The following is a 15,345-nucleotide window of genomic DNA, read 5'->3' as shown; positions in this document are numbered from 1 at the left end:
TAAGTATTTCATATAAGAGAAATTATACAATACTTGTCCTTTTGTGTCCGGCTTATGTCACTCAACATGATGTCTTCAAGGTTCATCCATGTTGTAGCATGTACCAGCACTACACTTCTTTTAACAGCTAAATAATATTCCATTGTATACATCATTTTTGCTTATCCATTCATCTGTTGAGGGACGCCTGGGTTGCTTCCACCTTTTGGCTATTGTGAATAATGCTGGGATGACCACTGGTATACAGATATTTGTCTCGAGTCCCAGCTGTCAGTTCATTGGGGGTATATACCTATGAGTGGAATTGCCAGATTATATGCTAATTCTATGTTTAACTTTTTTTTTTTTTAAAGTTTATTCTTATTTATTTCTCCCCCTCCCTCCATTGTCTGCTCTCTGTGTCCATTCACTATATGTTCTTCTGTGTCTGCTTGTATTCTCAATAGGTGGTCTGGGAACAATCCTGGGACCTTCTGGAGTGGAAGAGAGGCGATTACTCTCTTGCGCCACCTCCCAGTTCTGCCTACATCTTCTTCTTTTCTCTCCTCTGTGTCTCTTGTTGCGTCATCTTGCTGCATCAGCTCTCTGCCTCAGCCGGCACTCCTGAGCAGGGGGGCTTTCCCACACAGGGCAGCATTCCCATGCAGGGCAGCTTTCCCACATAGGGCAGCATTCCCATGCAGGGCAGCATTCTTGTGTGAGGCCACATTCCTGCACGGGCCGGCACTCCGCGTGGGCCAGCTCACCATGTGGGCCAGCTTGCCCTCACCAGAAGGCCTTTGGAATCGAACCCTGGACCTCCTGTATGGTAGACGGGAGCCCAACTGGTTGAGCCACATCCGTTTCCCACCATGTTTAACTTTCTAAGGAACCACCAAACTGTTTTCCACAGTGGCTGTATCATTTTACATTCCTACCAACAATGTATGAAGGTTCCTATTTCTCTACATCTCTAACTCCTGTTTTCATTTTTTTTTTTTTAAATAAGGAAGTGGCTATGGCTCAAGTAGTTGAACACCTGCCTCCCAAATGGGATGGCTCAGATTCAGTTCTAGGTGCCTCCTACAAAAACAAAACAAACAAGAAGCAAAACAAAACAAAACAAAAAAACCAACTCAGGGAAGCTGATCATTCTCAGCGGTTGAGCTCCAGCTTCCCATATATGAGATCCTGGATTCAATCCTCAACCCCCAGTACCTAAAAGAAAAAAAAAAAAAATGATAGCCATCCCAGTGGGTGTGAAGTGGTATTTGTAGTTTTAATTTGCACTTCTTTTAATGGTTAATGATGTTGAGCATCTTTTCATATACTTATTAGTCATTTGAATACCTTCTTTGGAGAAATATCTGTTCAAATCATTGCCCCATTTTAAAATTGGGCGTTTGTCTTCTTTTTGTCGAATTGTAGCAGCTCTTTATACATTCTGGATACTAAACCCTTATCAAATATATGGTTTCCAAATATTTTCTCCCATTCTGTAGGTTGTCTTTTCACCTTCCTGATGATGGCTTTTGGTACACAAAAGTTTTCATTTTGATGAATGCATTTATCCGCTTTTTCTTTTGTTGTGCTTTTGGTGTAAAATCTAAAAGTCCATTGCAATTATTCTATTACTACCTTTTTAAAAAAAATTAGTTGCTTTTTTTGTCGTGTACCATTCTGATTCCCTTCTTTCCTTTTCTGTATACCGTGTATTTATTTTCTTAGTAGTTATCTTTGTAATTATAATTAACATCTTAAACAACCTAGTTTAACTAGTGCCAACCTACTGATATACAAACACTGTACTCCTATCACCTTCCCTCCCCACCTTTATATTGTGAGTCTCAGATTACATTTTTATACATTATATGTCTATTAACATAGATTTTAAATATTATTGTACACATATGCCTGATAAGTCATATGGAGGGAGGAAAAAGCAGAACCCAAAATACAAAAATACAGGATTTTATATTTACCTATGCAGTTATCTTTGCCAATGTTCTTCATTTCTTCTTATAGCTTCAAGTTACTGTCTAGTGTCCTTTTTTTCCAGCCTGAAAGACTCTCTTTAGCATTTCTTGTAAGGCAGGTCTTCTGGTACTGAACTCCTTCAGCTTTTATGTATCTGTAAATGTCCTAATTTCTCCATTTTTTCTCTCTCTTTTTTAATGTTTTGTTATTTATTTCTCCCCCCGTTGTTTTGCCGTCACTGCCTGCTCTGTGTCTGTTCATGTGTGTGTGTGTGTGTGTGTGTGTGTTCTTTAGGAGGCACTGGGAACCGAACCCAGGACCTCCCAGGAGGTGCCCACTAGCTTGACCCACCTCCACTCCTGCTTGCTGTGTCTCTCATTGTGTTTCCTTGTTGCATCTCTTCATTGTGTCATCTTTTTGTGTCAGCTCACCTCACAAGCCTGCTTTCTTGCTTGTCTTTTTTAGGAGGCTCCAGGAACTGAACCCAGGGCTTCCTGTGTGGTAGGTGGGTACCCAACTGCTTGAGCCACATCTGCTTCCCTCTCCTTCATTTTTGAAAGATAATTTTGCAAGATATAGAAGTCAGAGTTGACTTGTTTTTTCTTTAAGGACTTAAATTTATCATTCCACTGTCTCCTGGCCTCCATGGTTTTGGATGAGAAATCTGCTGCTAATCTTATTGAAAATTCCTTACACATGACAAGTCATTCCTCTCTTACTGCTTTCAAAATCCTCTGTATTTTGAGTCACCTGACAGGCACATACCTACCTGAGATCAAACAAGGCAGCACTCTACCTTCTTGTTTCCGCTCTCATACTGTAAACAAGTGTCCATTTACAGTATACTCAGTGACACATTTTTCACATTTCTGTGCTCTTTGTTGGTGATTTCACCACTTTAAAACAGTCCCCAGGCATAGTGCTGAAGTACTGTCCAGCACTCCTAAGTACAACAGGGCTGTGATTTGCCTTATGGAGGAAACACATGTGTTACAGAAGCTTTATTCAAGCATGAATGGTAGCACTGTTGGCCATTAGTTCAATGTTAAGGAATTATATTTAAAAGGTGACTTTAAACAGAAACACACATAAAACTTGGTTATGTATTGATCAGTTGATGAAAATGTTGTAACCAGGGGCTCACATGGACCTAGGGGAAGTAGGTCTATATTCACTAATTCATTATTTGTAGGGACTTTGTAGAATACACATGAGAATCAGCTATATAGAACAAATAACTTGTGCATACACACACATCTCAGACTGAAAGGGAAGTTGCAAAGAGAGGGCAAGTGATTTTTCACTTTGCCCCTCAAGGAGATTTTTAGAGTAAGTTGCTGATCTGTGCTTTCTGACACTTTAGTGTATATTTCCTAAAAAGTAGAATGTTTGGCCTGGAGCAGGTCTCCTGTACTTCCTTTACTTCGCAAACTGGACAGTGAATTTGTAGAAAGTTCCTCAGTTTGGGCTTGTCTGGTGTTTCCCCATGACCAAATTTGGGGCAGGAAGATCACAGCTGTGAGGCTCCATTTACTTTTTTGTGCATAATAGTGCCTACATGGAAAGAGTTACTTCTAAATTTGAAAACATTTTTCCACATTTTTGAAAATCTACTATTCTACTTCCTAGTTTAAGATCAGTTTAAAAAACTGAAATTGGCTCTAAAGAACTTTCTTTGACATTAATTCTAACTTTATATATACTCAAATACCTGTTTGCCAAGCACAAATGTAAATTTTAAAATTTAAGCTCTCAAGTTGGCATCCAAGTTTCTCCAGTTCTACTAAAAAGCTCCTGAGAAAGATTTCTGCAAACAATAAATTACAAACTTCTCTAGTTGTTTTGTTTTTTTTTAAAGACAGGTGATGTAGTACTTGTGGGTTTCTGTTTTTTGGGTTTTTTTTTTAAGATATATTTTATTTATTTCTCTTCCCTTCACCCCATTGTCTGCTCTCTGTGTCCACTCGCTGTGTGTTCTTCTTTGTCCGCTTGCATTCTTGTCAGCAGCACCGGGAATCTGTGTCTTTTTTTTTTGTTGTGTCATCTTGCTGCATCAGCTGTGTGTGCGGTGCCACTCCTGGGCGAGCTGCGCTTTTTTCACACGGGGTGGCTCTCCTTGCGGGACACACTCCTTGTACATGGGGCAACCCTATGTGGGAGTATCCCTGCGTGGCACGGCACTCATTGTGGCGGCAGCACTGCACATGGGCCAGCTTACCACACAGATCAGGAGGTCCTGGGTATCGAACCCTGGACCCTCCATATTGTAGATGGATGCTCTATCTGTTGAGCCATGTCTGCTTCCCTACTTTAGTTGTTTTATAAAAAACTACCTTTCATGTATGCTGCTTTAAAACTAAGCTTATTCAACCACTGTGGCATTTTTTAGTCTTCTTTTAAAAATTGAGATAAAATTTATATACAGTGAAAGGTAGAGATGTTAAGTAAACAATTTGATGAATTTTCACAAATTATATTCCTGGACATTCAACACTCAGTCAAGATATTGAGTATTTCCATCAGAAGGCTTTTTTTTTTTTTTAATTTAGGGGAAATGCATAAGGACTTAAAAATTATTGCTAAAAATCCACTAAAAATCCATTGATAGAAGACATCATGTTAAGTAAAATAAGCCAGACACAGAAGGATAAAATTTGTGATCTCACTGATATGAAATAAATAGAATAAACAAACTCAGAGTCAGAATCTAGAAGAAAGGTTGCCAGGGAATGGAGTGGGGGTAGGAAATAGGGAGTTAAATCTTAAAATGTACAGTTTTTTGGGGACAATGAAAAGTTTTGGTAATGAATGGTGGTGATGGTAGCACACTGTGAATGTAATTAACAGCACTGAATAATTTATTCAAATAACCTTAAAAGGGGAAATTTTAGGCTTATATGTTACTAGAATAAAATTCTTTTAAAATTCACAGAACTGCATAACACAGTGAACCCTAAATTAAACCATGGGCTATAGTTTATAGTACAATTATAAAAAATGTACTTTCATCAAATGTAACAAATGTAGCACACAAATACAAGTAGTTAATAATAGAGTTGTATATGGGAATCCTGTATTTTATGCATGACTGTTCTCTAAATTCACTTCTCTAATAAAAATAAAATAAATGGAATGGACTCCCTCCCCCAACAAAAAGTCTACTGATAGAAGGTGGACTCAGGCTTGATCCACTTCCACAAAAACCTACCCTATAGGGTTGTTGTGAGGACATAATAATAAACATCCATCAGGGCTTGGCACAATGTCAAAATAGTAATAAATACTATTTCTTTTTCATATTCTTCCTTGTGAGAATGTTTCAATTGCAGAACAGGACACAAAGCTTAATTCCCTAATATAAGGAAGCATTATGGATTTTGGTTGATCTGAAACAAGCCTTCTAGAAAGGCAGTACCCTTCATGCCTTATTCCCTCAAATTCTCACATTCAAGATTTTAATTTCAGGTAACAGAAGTGTTTGCTGTATTTGCAAGCCAGAGAGCCACAAAACCAGAAAATGTTCAATTCTACAACTTTATTAAAAAGAAATGTATAATTAAACAAATCAGAGTTTTATAAATTAAAGTTGATTAGGATTAAGGAGAACCTGGGTATAGAATAATCTGGTACAGTAAGGTCTCAGGATCTTTTCTTGAAGGGAAGGACAAAAGACATAGGAAAAATAGCCCCTTGCTGCTCCTCACCAGGACCTCTTTCTTCTACCTTCCCATACAACATATGCTGACAGCTTTTAAAGGCTCTTGAACTCCACTATAAATGGGCAGGCCACCTCCAAGACAGTAACCACACACAGGGCTTTACCCCCATCCATCCACGTACCACTAACAAGGTTTCCTTTAATGTCCACACCCAGCTCTCCTACTTCTCCACACTCATCCAATTACCCTCCACCTTTCTCACAGGCCCTCATGCACTGTATTTTCTTCTCCTACAACATTAGTCATCAAGAGAGAACCATGCCAAACAGATGGATCTGTACACTATAATTCATGTTGCCTCACTGCAGCTAAGTACCATTTCTTTTACCCATCTTCTCCCACATCTGATACATCCTGCATATTCATTCCTCTCCTTAAACTCAAACCTTATTTTGCTCTTGCCTCCGGCAAATGATCTTCCTTTCTTCTCACTGAAGACCACAGATATCTAGTTTGAATTCCATCATCTACCCTACTTTGGAATTCCATTTTACTGTTACTTAATCTGTAGCCAATTTGGGGAATAGAGAATTGAGTACTGATAGAAGGTGGACTCAGGCTTCTCAAGAAAAAGTGAGTAACAGCAGATTCAAAGAGGAACTACAGTAGGAGAAATCCAGCTAAGGGGGAGTGCTACATACTTCATTTGGTATTGTTTGAATCTTAAAAAAATAAAAGGGAAACAGACTTGGCCCAGTGGTTAGGGCGTCCGTCTACCACATGGGAGGTCCACGATTCAAACCCCGGGCCTCCTTGACCCGTGTGGAGCTGGCCCATGCGCAGTGCTGATGCGCGCAAGGAGTGCCATGCCACACAGGGGTGTCCCCTGCATAGGGAGCCCCACGTGCAAGGAGTGCACCCCATACGGAGAGTCGCCCAGCACGAAAGAAAGTGCAGCCTGCGCAGGAATGGCGCCGCCTACACTTCCCGTGCTGCTGACGACAACAGAAGCGGACACAGAAACAAGACGCAGCAAATAGACACAGAGAACAGACAACCGGGGGAGGGGGAGGAATTAAATAAATAAATCTTTTAAAAAAATAAAATAAAAAATAAAAATTTCCCAACACTCATTTCTCTCCACCCCCCCCAACCCCTATAATCTGATTTCTTCTGATTAGAGTCTCAAATGCTAAAAAGTCACATCCAATGGTTTTCTTATTCTTTTTTCCTCCCACAGATCCCTCAAATAGTATGAGGCAATCTCATCTCCAAACCTATTGCAAAAAAACTGTTTTCCGTCTGGTTCCCGTCATTCTACTCTACCTTGGTTCTGTAAGTATTTAGTCAATAAATGTTTACTGAGTGCCTAGCTTGTTTTTAATATGATGCTAAGGGCTTAGAATAAGTAAATCAATGAACAGGAAACAAATAAGATTCCCAGGCCCCAATCCTGAATCTCTGGGGTACAACCAAGAATCTATTGGTAACTATTATGTCCCCTGAAGTTTGGGAATATAAAAGAGGATTCTTTCTCTTTTGTCTCAATAATCTGAGATTTGATTTCTAAAAGCAACTTTCTTCCAAGGAAAATACAGTATTGTGCAGTAACATTTGTACCTTCCAGAAAGACCACTACTATATATTTAAAATGTTAACTCATTTTAAACCAATACTGATTAATGTTTACATTCATGGTCTCCACCCCCATCCCCATCTTCTTCTCTTGCCTTCCTACCCAGTTAACATTCCAAAGGTCATCATTATAATCACCCCCTTGCAACCACCCTCAATTCCCTGGCTCCCCTCTTTCTCTGGTATCTTTGGGGCAAAATTCTAATCTTGGCTGAACCAATAACAAGCATGTTCTTTGCCTCCCATGCAACAGCTGAATGTTGCTGGTAGAAAACTAACCTACAACCACCTTGGAGGATCAGTTTCACTTTAAATGCATGACCCAAGCCCCAGCAAGGCATTCGACATTGCCCAGCAATCCTGCCTCCTTTCCAAGTGGGTTCAACCGTCCTGCTGTCCAACAAGTATCCTTCTCTCCTCAAACCATCTACCGCCCCCTCCATCCTTGAAGTTGCTGGCCTTGCCTCAGACTTAACAGAAAACAAAAGCCATTATATTCCCTTATATTCCACCCAATTTGAAAACTTCGTTGCACTTTAACCCACATTCTTGCTTTCTATTACACTGCATTTCTTGCTCCTACCAAAGACAACCCCCCCCCTTTTTTTTTGTATTTTAGATTCCTTCTCACCCTCTTAGGAGATTTCTCTCTCTTCTGCATTAGTCTTTCCCTCTTGACTAGTCTTATCAGCATATGAAAATGCTCTTTTATCTTCCATCATTAAAAACTCTTTGCTGATCCCATCTCTCTCTCCAGCCACTGCTCTGCCATTTCTCTCTACATCTTTAAAGTCCCCAACAAGCTATCCATAGTCACTTCGCCTTTCATTCTCTTACTCAACCCAATCAGGCTTCCTAAGCCACTTAAACTACTTGACTAAACAGCTATCTCAAGGTTGCCAAGTCCAAATGTACATTTCCTAATCCTCATCATTTGACTTCTCAGCAGCATTTTTCTTCAAAAGTACTCTCTCTCCCACTTTAATAGCCGGGCCTTCTCAGTCTCTTTTGTGGGCTTCTCCTATGTCCATGCTGTAGCCACTGTAAGTGTTTGAGGGCTTGATCTGAGGCCTCTATGATCACAAGTCAGCCAATTCCATGACATGCCGTCTGAATGCTACAGGCTCCCAAAATTTATGTCCAGTACCCATCCTTCCTGTCTGTCGCTTCTTCCAGTGTTCCCCAACCAGCAACTGGCACTATCCACCATCCAAGGTTTAGGTCTGAAACCTGAAAGCATTCCTGATTCCTCCCTCCCCTCCACGTCCAATTCATTAAGCAAATCCTTCTCACTCCACTTGGGAAATATATCTGAAACCCACTACCTATTATACTCTTCTCCACCTTCACTGCCAACTGTACTGGCCTAAGTTACCATCACCCTTGGGCTGGCTATTGCCATTGCCTCGTAACTGATCTCTCTCTGCTCCACAAAGCAGCCAGTAATCTGGGAAAAAACCCAAACAACAACCTATCACTACCCTAATTAAACCTTCAATAGCTTCTCATTGCCATTACAAAGAAACAAACAAAAACCCTATGACCTGAAGAAAGAGGCCCAGCAGGATCAGGATCACTCCAACTTTGTGTCATGCTTCAACTTTATGTCATTCATCAACTCCCAACACTTTGATCCTGTGCAGGAGCCTTCCGTTTTAACACCTGCTCCCTTCCGGGCCCTCCAGGTCCTCCGTGCTTGGTCCCAGGCCTGGAATATTCTTCCAGTTTTTCACACGGCTAGCACAAGCTTGTGTTTCAAGTCTCAGCTCAAGTATCACTGTCTTCAAAGAGATTCTTCTCAATCCTTACTAGCCAAAACAGTTATCCTCCACAAATACTCTTAGATATCCCATGTTTATTAACTACTTATAACTTATTTTAATCTGTAATTACCTTGCTTTTTAATATTTACTCATTTTCTGCTTTCCCCACTGTATTGTAAATTCCCTGGGGCAGGGATCTTTTCTGTCTTCCCTTTTAAGCAGGTTTATTTTAGATTTCCCTCTATTTCAAGTTTGATTTGTTTTCAGTCAAAGAATATACTTTGGGGGAAGTGGATTTCACTCAACTGATAGAGTGTCCGTCTACCATATGGGGGGTCCAAGGTTCAAACCCAGGGCCTCCTGGCCCATGTGATGAGCTGGCCCACAGGCAGTACTGATTCGTGCAAGGAGTACCCTGCCACGCAGGGGTGTCCCCCATGTAGGGGAGCCCCACGCACAAGGAGTGCGCCCCTCAAGGAGAGCTGCCAGGCGTGGAAAAAAAATCACAACCTGCCCAGGAGTGGCGCCGCACACACGGAGAGCTGACGCAGCAAAATGATGCAACAAAAAGAGACACAGATTCCTGGTGCCACTGACAAGAATGCAAGCAGACAAAGAAGAACACACAGTGAATGGACACAGAGAGCAAACAACAGGATGGGGGCAAAGGGAAATAAATAAATAATAAATCTTAAAAAAAAAAAAAAGAATATACTTTGGCACTTACCATGAAAAATAGGAGGAAAAACCACATAAGATAAAGACAAGTATTTGCTCTATCTGTCTAGTGATCCAGATTGGACATACACAACTTGGCTATTTAACAGTTGCTCTTAAAAAAAAACATCAAATTCAGAAGGAAAGAGAAACAAAGACATACACAAAGATGGCATAATTTTGACTCTCCATTAAAAAAAAAATCATCTCTCCTAGCACTTACTAACTTTAAGAATGATTTGGGAGGAATAAAGAAGGGGAGGCACAAAATAATTAAAATAACATGGTCCTTGTCCCCAGAGAAGTTAATCATTTCAGCATTGACTTGGTTCTCTCTCGTTTTGGTCAGGTCAGCTATTCAACTTCTCTAGATGCTTCTTCCTGACTTGGGTCTTTATCCACACACCATTCTTAACAGGTCTTTCCAAAACCCAAAAGATAACCTCCAGCACTTAAAATCTAGGTAAAGACGCTTTCTTCCAAGAATTTATCCCTTAAGTATTTATCCCAGGGTCTTTTCTACCCTATTCCTAATTTCTTTATCAATCCTGGACTCAATTCTATTTTCATTGTGTAACTGTCTTGACTAAACTACATGGCCCGGCTAGATCTAGAAGCCTGTATGCTATATAACTTCTTACTAGAATGAGGAGCTATACCTTTAAATGTATGGAGATTTTAAAGTCTCAGGATACCTAAGTCCTCTTTCTGTAAGAAAAGTTTCAATAATTTGATAAATGTCAGCTGGAAGGGGAAAAATGAAAATGAGGAGGTAAGCAATAAAAACTGTGCTAAAACTCAAAATGACATGGAACTCAATTCTCATGTTCCAATTCAAAAAAAGAAAGGCACAGTGCTTGGTGTAGTGCAGTGAAATTCCCAATGTTTATCTGTCACACTGGAATCATCTAGAGAGTTTTGGAATAACACAGACTCCTAGATCTTCATATTTAGGAAATATAGGGTGGGCCAGAATTTCAGTATTAGAGGGAGGTAAAGGTATCAAGAAGTTAGAGGTCAGAGGCTTAAAACTAAGGTTGCTTAACACATTCAGACTGAGGATCCCCCAAGGAAGAATGGAGGAAGAAGTGATGTGATGAATCTAATTTTTAAACATCTCCTCAGTCGATTCTCATGCACAGTCAGAATCAGGTCAGCCATCAGGAAGTGGCTTTTCAGATCCAGTGCCAGCTATGCCACTTAAAATTGCAACACCTGGGACAATTAGCACATCTTTGAACATTAGTTCCTTCCCTGGTTAGTAGATAATAAAATCAAAGTCAGAGGGTTGTGATAATTAAATGGAAGTTATATAAGGCACCAAGCATGATTTGTGGCATATATCAGGAGTTCAATATATGTGTCTTATTCAAGCATCTAAAATATCCACTACAAATACAAGGACACACCTAGAGGTGCTGTTACTTTTATCCACATGAAATCAACTATATACTTTCCATCTCTGAGACTCCTACAGAGATTAGGACTTTACAGGATTGTTTTTCAGTAACAATTTAAAACAAAGTTAAAACACACACAGGTACATGCACATCCCCTACATACCCCTCTAATAAGAGCTGCTACAGGATAGATACTTATATTGATACTTGCAAGGAAACACTTTTGCTAAGGAATCCGAGACTTGAGAAGCTTTATATTGATGAGAAAGAGATGACCCAGTTTTTTGTTTTTTTTTTTAGAAAGGTAAAAGATAAACTACAATGTCAACTATAATCCATGAGGTGCAACAGTGCTTTAAAATGCATTCACCAAATGCAATGAATGTGCCACAATGATGAAAGAGGGTGCTGATACGGGAGGAGTGGGGTGGGGTGTGGGGTATATGGAAACATCATATCTTTTTAATGTAATATTTTTTGTGCTCTATGTATCTTTAAAAAAAGACAAAGTTAAAAAAATTAAAAAAATAGTGATAGACACTGAAAATAAAATAAAAGCACGGGATTCCAACAACAATTAAAAAAAAAAGATAAAAGAAAACAGCCTTGGAGTGTCCTAAGGTAATTTCTCAGAGAGGAGTTCTAATAAACTTTTACTACCGTTTAGCCTAAGAGATAGGAAAGCCAACAAGGAGAAATTTCAAGTCACTGGAACCCATCACCTTCACACAACCTGACAATCTGTCAATTATATAAATGTCTCCATTTGTTAATATTCTTAACTCAATTTAGAAAAGCAATATAGCAGAATTAATTTCTTAATTATAGCCCTTTTCCTCTCCAGGGTTTTACTACACAACCAACCAAGTAAGGGAGATTAGCATAGGGTAACTACAGAGAACCATATTACTGGAAGGCAGAGAATGTCCTCGACACATTTTTGCAATTTTCTAACCTGTCTAAACCCTACTCTCAACGGTAACGGGAAACTGAAGGAAAAGCTTCACTGACCTATGCCGGGTCGGGCCAGGGGAGACAAAGCGGTCCCGGGCTTAGGAAAGATGACCAGAACCCCTCACCTCCAGCTTTGGGGAGCAGGACTGGGGTGAGCAAGGGTAACTATCCGCCGCGAGGACCGACCCCCAGCCCATTTCTTCCTTCAGAAACAAGTGGGATGGGGTCCCCTCCCGCTCCGAGCAGGCGGCTGGGGCTTTTGGGGCTGGGGGCTGGGGGGAAGAGCAGGCTCTGTGGCTTCCAGCCGCGTTTCCAGAATTCGGCCTCCCGGACGCGGCTCCCCCCTCGCCCGGGCCTCGCAGCCCCCTAGCCGGCGGAGCCTCCACGAAGGGCGCCGCCCGCGCCGCCAGGGAAGATGGCGTCCGCGGAGCAACTGCGCCACCAGCCCTGGCGCCGGGCCAGGCCCAGCGCCATCTTAGCGCCTTCCAGTCGCTACCCTGCACCCCCACCCGAGACAGCCCGCGTTCAGGGCGACTCGGGGAGCGAGAACCGAGTCGGGCCCGCACATTCTCATCCGAAAAAAAAAAAAAAAAAAAAAAAGGTGCCGTCACAGCCTCTCGCGTCTCCGGCCTCGAGGACCAGCAGCGCCGGCCCCGCGCTAAGCTCCCGGCAGGGGCGGCGGCTCCTCGGCGCGGCGCGGGCGCTCGTCCGGGCCAGGCCGCGGCTCCTCGGCGGTGCTTCGGGCCCGGGCGGCCAGGCGCGGGTGCAGGGGCAGAGCGGGCCGGGGCGGCCGGGCCCGAGCTCTCCCCGCCGCCGCCCGGCCGCGGCCGCTCGCAGAAGCAGCGGGAAGGAGGCGGCCGGGAGGCCAACGCAGCGCCGAGCCCGCCGCCCCGCTCCCACCCCTCCCCGGCCCCTCCCGAGGCGCGGGGTCCATTTTGCCGAGAAGAAAGAAAATGCGATTCACACCCAGGAGCTTCGGGGAGAGAAAAGAAACGAGGGGGGGAGGAGAGAGAGGGGAGGAGATTGGAAAAGCTTATTTTTCTTCCTCGCCCGCCGTCACTCCGCGCCCTCCCTGCCCCCTGCTCGCGGCCCCGCCGCGCCGTCCTCCCCTCGCCGAGCCCCGCTCCCTCCTTCCCGGCTCCCGGCGGCTGGAGGGGGGGTGGGGGGCGGAAAACACTCGCGCTCGCACACAACTAATTTTAAACCGGCTCAATCAATGAGTCATTAAAAGGCTTCCCTCCCCTCCCACCCCCTCCCCACCACCAACTGCCACGCCACCCCCCTTCCCGGGCTCTCCCTCTCCCCGCTCCAGAAATTTGCATCCGCGGGAAGGGAAAAAAAAAAAAAAAAAAAGCGCCGGGCCCCCACCCCGCCGAGGCGCCCCCGGCCCGGCCCCGCCGCCCCCTGCCCGCCCGCGCCCCCGCCCGCGCCGCTGAACTTGGTCTTCCCGGGGCCCCGGCGGCGCTGGGAAAGGCATAAACACCCGATTCCCCTTTTCTCCGTGTCCATTAAACATCCACCCACCACCACCATCACCCACCCACAACCCACCTCCCCCCCCCAAAAAAAAAACACAGCCTTAGCCAATAGCTCTCTGGGCTGAAACCTAATATCCTGGTTTTGGCAACTCGGTGTTTAATTTGCTCCTCTTTCTCTTCTGTCTGTCTGGAGAGAGATCTCCGGTGCCCCCTCCCTCGCTGTTCCCCTCCCCGAAGGAAAGAGGCAGAGGAAGGAGGTTGTGTGTTTTTTTTTTTTTTTTCTCCTTGAAATTTTTATCACAAAATTATAATACACTCAAAGGGAAACTCACCGTCATGAAAAAGCAGTGCCTTGTCAACGGGGTTTCTGCGCCATCGCACCAGGGGCGGCGGCGGCGGGCGCGGGGCGCGGGGCGCGGGCGCGGGAGCTCCCGGCCGAGCGGCGCCGGCCACACGCGCTCCGCTCTCTCTCTCGCTCACCCCCGCGCCGGGCGGCGGGCGCCCGCTCCCCGCGCCCGCCCGGCCTTCATGCTCTGCGCCCGGGCAAACCGCTCGCCTGCTCGTCTACCTCCAAACTTCGGTTCTCGCCTAGCAGAAAATGGGAGAGATTAGGATTTTTTTAATTAAAAAAAAATTTTTTTTTTTTAAAATTCAGGCTCCAAGGCTGTTCATCCCTGTTTCCTTTGGGTTGTTTTTTTTTCTTTTTTTAACTTTAGAAATGCATCATTTTTGTTTTTTCTTTCCTTTCCAGAAACAGGTTTATTTGGCCTTTTTTCCCCCCTTTTAAATTAAGACCTACAGAATGCGTGCTAATTCTCCGCAGGCATCCTATACACACACACTCCAGCTTTAGCTTAACACGGGGGAGGGGAGGGTTAAAGACAAAAACACAATATTTGTTTAAAACTCTAATTAGTGCAAGCCTCAGTAAATAGTTTTTTGCATATGCAATTTTGTAAACTAAAATATCCTTTTAACTTAGTTATTTGGCAAATAGGTTCATCCTAACTTTTAAAATGTACTCAGCTTTCCTTTACAACAACCACTTTTTCCACTTCAAAATGCTGTGAAACCTTATCTGTGAAACCTGTATGTCAACATTAAAAAGAAAAAAAAAAAGTTCAGTGACAGAGACGAAGGTCAGAAGCCAAATCACTTTCAAAACCTTCAATTCCTACCGCCTTCTCTTTTAGGTGTCCCTTATCTCCACATTTGTGGAATTTTCATGAGCTAATCCACATTCTTTAAAGGGAGCCACCCAACCTTTTAACACCTTTTAGGCCAAGTTATAATTACCACCTGCTTTTTTTCATCTTAAATGTCAAATTGTTGAGACTTTCCCACAAACTGTCTAGCATCCAGACCCTTTCAATACATTTTAATTATAATAGCATTAAAAATACATTTAATTATAATAACAGAAGGAGAGTGGGGCCTTTGTAGTCTAGGTAAACTACCTTTGTTTTTCCTGTAAATGACCACAAAAATATAGTCAAAGTTTGGTGGTTGTCTTTTATTTTAAATAAGCATCAAGGAGAGGTAAGATCACGAAAGTGATTCCGATTTTTAAAAAATACATAGTTAAGCCCCAGAAATGTTCTAAAATTGTTTTAAATTAGTCTGTAAAGCATTTTTCAATGGGGTCCTGCTGATAAACAGAATGCTGAAAATCACATCTCCCAGATATTTGGTGAGTTCTAAGTAAAATTATCTCTAGATTTTTAACGATTTAAGTGAAACTATTGTTTAGTTTCTATATCTCCTTAGCACTAAAGAACTTAGT

General features: G+C 42.8%; 1 protein-coding gene across 3 annotated transcripts in view; it reads right to left on the bottom strand.

The window, feature by feature from the left end:
* The window catches only part of BICRAL (BICRA like chromatin remodeling complex associated protein), a 100,370-nt gene that overhangs the window by 59,895 nt on the left and 25,130 nt on the right, over positions 1-15,345 (bottom strand). For 2 of the 3 annotated variants that reach the window (XM_071218459.1, XM_058306756.2), the window contains exon 2: positions 13,895-14,150. The gene's annotated coding sequence lies outside the window, so the exon portion shown is untranslated. Of the gene's footprint in view, positions 1-13,894; positions 14,914-15,345 lie in introns of those variants that run through there. The other variant, XM_058306755.2, reaches the window with a different exon arrangement.

This window comes from Dasypus novemcinctus, chromosome 11 (assembly GCF_030445035.2).
Source record: "Dasypus novemcinctus isolate mDasNov1 chromosome 11, mDasNov1.1.hap2, whole genome shotgun sequence".
Lineage (NCBI taxonomy): Eukaryota > Metazoa > Chordata > Mammalia > Cingulata > Dasypodidae > Dasypus > Dasypus novemcinctus.
This window is presented reverse-complemented; position numbering and strand designations above follow the sequence as displayed.